The sequence below is a fragment of the Myotis davidii genome, unplaced genomic scaffold (assembly GCF_000327345.1).
Source record: "Myotis davidii unplaced genomic scaffold, ASM32734v1 scaffold32, whole genome shotgun sequence".
NCBI lineage: Eukaryota > Metazoa > Chordata > Mammalia > Chiroptera > Vespertilionidae > Myotis > Myotis davidii.
Genome location: NW_006286587.1, coordinates 6448965 through 6453450, shown reverse-complemented (window position 1 = coordinate 6453450; position 4486 = coordinate 6448965). Strand labels below are relative to the sequence as shown.

The 4486-nt window shown below is 39.1% G+C and overlaps 1 protein-coding gene across 1 annotated transcript in view; it reads left to right on the top strand.

Moving 5' to 3' along the window:
- The first annotated feature begins 2821 nt into the window (after positions 1-2821).
- PAK7 (p21 protein (Cdc42/Rac)-activated kinase 7) overlaps positions 2822-4486 on the top strand; it is a 174464-nt gene continuing 172799 nt past the window's right edge. Inside the window, exon 1 of the mRNA XM_006758084.2 lies at positions 2822-2867. The gene's annotated coding sequence lies outside the window, so the exon portion shown is untranslated. The remainder of the gene's footprint in view (positions 2868-4486) is intronic.

Genomic DNA, 4486 nt, shown 5'->3' with positions numbered 1-4486 from the left:
GTTTGGAGGATTTTAGCAGAGTTAACTAATGTTTTAGTCTTAATCGATGCAAGGCCTTTTACACAAATGCAGTCCAGGGGCCAGCAGCATGGATTTCACCCAGAGCTTGTTATCAGGCCCTGCCCCGAACCCACAAAGCCAGCACCTGCCTTTGAAAAGGTTTGTGTGCACCTTGCAGCTAGAGGAGTGCTGATATAGGATCTAAAATTAATGGATGTATATACTATAGGGCACTCAGAACACTGCATAACTACACTAACTAATGAGGCTGATTATTGTGTTGCCCAGGATCCCAAATGAATTATAGATATTAGATTGGCCATCTATTGTCTGATAAATGTAACAGCTGTAGAGGGCGGTCTCCTTCTTTTGGGATTTTGCATCTCACAAAGAAACTAAGTTCCCAAGGTTGAAGTCCATTTTCTTATAACTGCATGCGGGCTGTCAAATGTATTTTATATTAAAAGTGAAAATTGCTTTTTGATGTTGTGTCACTCAGAGTGAAAAATGACATATAAAAAGATAAGTGTACCATTTTAAGACTTTGACTAAGGCAATGACAATTTAATAAGATGGAAATTTAATAAGAAATAACTTGGTATTGACAGCTTTCAATTAATCTCTGTAAGAAGAAAAGAATGAATAGCCCAAATGTCAGATAATTAATGTTACTTATAGTTAGCTTTGTAAGGTATGTTCTGCTTACTTTTGACTGGGGATGACTTTATTTTAAATCAAATACTGAGGCCCTACCTGATTTGCCTCAGTGGCTAGAGTATCGGCCATGTGGCCTGTGCTCTTTATATAAAAGAGCAAAATTATATAAACAAGGGCACATGCCTGGGTTGCAGGCTCGGTGCAGGCTCGATGCAACCGATCAATGATCCTCTCTTATCATTGATGTTTCTACCTCTCTTTCTCTCTCTCTCCCCCATCCTCTCTGAAATCAATACAAATATATTTAAAAAAATAAATAAACCAAATACTGAGGACATACTCTGATAACCTGACCTGGAAGGAACAAAGAGCCTGTCTAGTTTCCACTTTATTCCCATCAACCTGCTATTGAAACTTCTTCAGCAGCTCACCTATAGGCAAACAAATTGTACATTCACAGAAAGGCCTCTCAAAATAGCTGCAATGAGCTGATTTTGCTCAAATCACAGAAGTGTGGAAAGTAAAACTTGATACTGAGAGTTATGTGGGAAAAATATGAGAACTAATGCTGAGTGCCATGGATGTGCAACTCATTAAACCCAAAGGCAAGATGAAGATAACTTTGAGTGTGTTTGGAACACCATCCAAGAAGGTCATTCCACCACACGAACTCATACGTATAAAGGAGCTCGGCTGTGGTGTTGCCTGTTTTCGGGGACATAGTGAAAATGCTCTGCCAGTCTTTTATCCAACCCATAACCTACTATGTACACATTTAGTAACCCAGCATGACGTTGATGATTTTTCCCCAAAATTTAATGTGTTAATATTTTATCCATTCATTGGATATGTTTTATATTTATTGATACCTCAGAGATATAGATAGATGATAGATAGATAGATAGATAGATAGATAGATAGATAGATAGACAGATAGATAAGCTTGAATCAGTTGCATCAGTTGGGTTTCACAGATGCCCCTACCAGGGATCTACCTGGCCACTTCGGTATGAGCCCTGATCAGAAATTGAACCTGTCACTCTTTGTTGTATCAGACAACGCTCCAACCAACACTGTCAGGGCTCATTGGACATATTTTAAATGTTCACAAAGAACTATATACTGGAGATGTTAGTGCATAGAGAAGTCCTTGATTTTAATGAGCTTATATGGTGCAGCTTTTATATAAAGAGCACAGGCCACATGGCTGATTGAATGAGCTAGAGCAAAATTATTTAGAAAAAGCCATATCACTTTCTCAATTTTTTTTGTTTGTTTCTAGTTAATAAACTCTAATGTTTCAGGACACCTAAAGATGTATGTATTAAATTCCTGTGAGTGCTGTAACCAATTACCACAGACTTGGTGGCTAAAAACAGTGGAAGTTGGTGTTCTCACAGTTCTGAAGGCCAGAAATGTGAATCAATATCAAGAGGCTGAAATTAAGGTGTCAGCAGGGCACACCCCATCCTGAAGTCCTAGGGGAGGATTGTTCCCTACCTCTTCCAGCTTCTGGTGGCTGCCAGCATTCCTTGACTTGAGCCTACATCACCCCAGTCTTCAAGGCCAGCATCTTCAAATCTCTCTCTTCACATCACCTTCTCCTCTGGGTGTTTAATCTCTCTGTCTCTCTCTCTTAGTAAGGACACGTGCCATGATATTTACACCCCACCTGGCTAATTCAGGGTAACCTCCCCATCTCAAGATCCTTAACCTGATCACATCTGCAAAGTATCTTCCATATAAGGTAACATTCACAGGTGCCAGGAATGAGGATGTAGATATCTTTTAGGGGCCATTTCTCAGCCTACGACAGACTTCAAGGAATCAAGGCATTACCCTTTAAAATGTTACTTATTCTTTAAAAATAGATATTGTAGATAACACATCGTTCCACAAAGGATCATGGACCTTACCCAACATCAAGTTTACTAATTAATGAAGAATCTGATGAAAACATAAACACAATCTCAGCATCCCAACACCTGTGTCTAAAGGGGCCATGAACCTCTGATGCAACTTCCAAAACTCCCTTTTTTGCCCTGGAATGCATTTTGGCTTAGGAATAAGCAACAAATGCTACCTAAAGGTGTGACATAAGTTAGTTCAGGTGAAGCCATTTAGATTTAGGGCTTCTCATGTTTTTATATTTTATTAATCACACAGGTGGAGAGCGAGTCTATATGTTAATTCCCTACAAGCTATATCTGGTAAGTCCATAAATTCCAGGTCAATTGTGTAAAGTCATCAAGGCAGACCAGAAGAAAACCGCTAGAACCTTAGATGAGAAGTTCCTGGGTTATCTTGCTGCTAATGAGTCCCATCCCAGTGTTTACAAAGGAGGTCTGGTCTTGTCAAGGTCAATACTTCCTTGGGGATGCCCTAAAGAAGGAGGGAGAAAGAAAGGGTTGACCCAGGGTTAATTCTCTTTTTTCCACAAGTGAATTATGTTTTAGTTTTAGAGAGCATTTATTTAACACTATATCCAGATATTAGTGGCACTTTTGAAACCTTATTCTGTAGAAATGAAGTACATAAATAAATCTATAAAAATAAAATTATTTCCTTCAATCCATTGTGAAATGACTCTGTGTGTGTGTGTGTGTGTGTGTGTTTCTACAACAGGAGTATAGAACAAACAGAAATGAAAGGGAACTATATAACAGCATAATGTCTGCTGTTTGAACAGAACTTGGTATATTTGCTTATACTGAAGATGCCTCGGGGACTTCAGCTAAGAGAATGATCATCAGTGTGTGTAATTTATTTATGGGATATTTAGATGCCTTTATTGCACGAGATTGAAAACAATTAAATCCTACTTCTATCTGATGAATGAAAGAGTGACTTGAATAGAATAATGGGCTCCTATTTTTATTAATGGGCAGACCTGCCTTGGTTTCACAGTTAACCTTTGTTACAAGACAATAATCAAAGTAAGATGGTTTTCTCTTTTGCTTTTTATTTATTTGGCTTTTGCATGGAAGAAACAGTGTATACTTGGCACCTGATATTTCCAGTGCCATCTGTCTGTTGGTTTCCTTGCTGTGAACAGATCCACAGCCTCATGTGGGTGTGGGGAGGAAATCATTATTCGAATCTTTTCTAAGAAGGTCAACTCTGTGTGGCTTCTGAATGCCCTTGGGGTGTGAAGGTTGGATGACACATTGCTTTATTCGGCTCTCCTTGCTCTGTGCCTTAAGAAGACCTGCTCATCATAGGACCATTGCTGCCTTCCAACCTCCCTTTATATCTTTTAAAGGTAGGATTTAAAGTAAGGGCAAAAGGACAGAATCTCCAAGTGGCTACCTCTAATGTTGGCCTGACATTTTTTCAAAGTACTGCTTTCAGGAAAGGAAAGAGGGAGGATTTTTTTTTCTTTGCTGGATCTTTGGGATCCTACTTAACGTTATCTGAAGTGCGTATACTAGTATCAGAGATGTCATACAAGATCTCAGGAGATACCCAGGTGTCAACTAGTGGTCTTATCACTCCCCCAACAAAGACCTTCACCCTTAGCACTGTGCTTATGATAGAGCCTGGTGCTTTGTAGGGCATGTTAGGGTTTTTAAAGCAATTTTATAGATATTATCACATGTTCTCCTCCAGAATAACCCTCTGAAGTAGACGGGACAGATATTAATCTTGAATTTATAGATGAGAAAATTGAGGCTAAGAGAGGTCAAGTAACTTGCTCAAAGTCATATCATTCTTAATCAACAGAGTGGAGCTAGAGTTCTTTGCTCCAGAAGCTTAATCCTTATTGTCAGCTGAGATAGACACACATTCCTTCAGGGACCTCCTGGATAATATAATTGAGTGAGCTTGG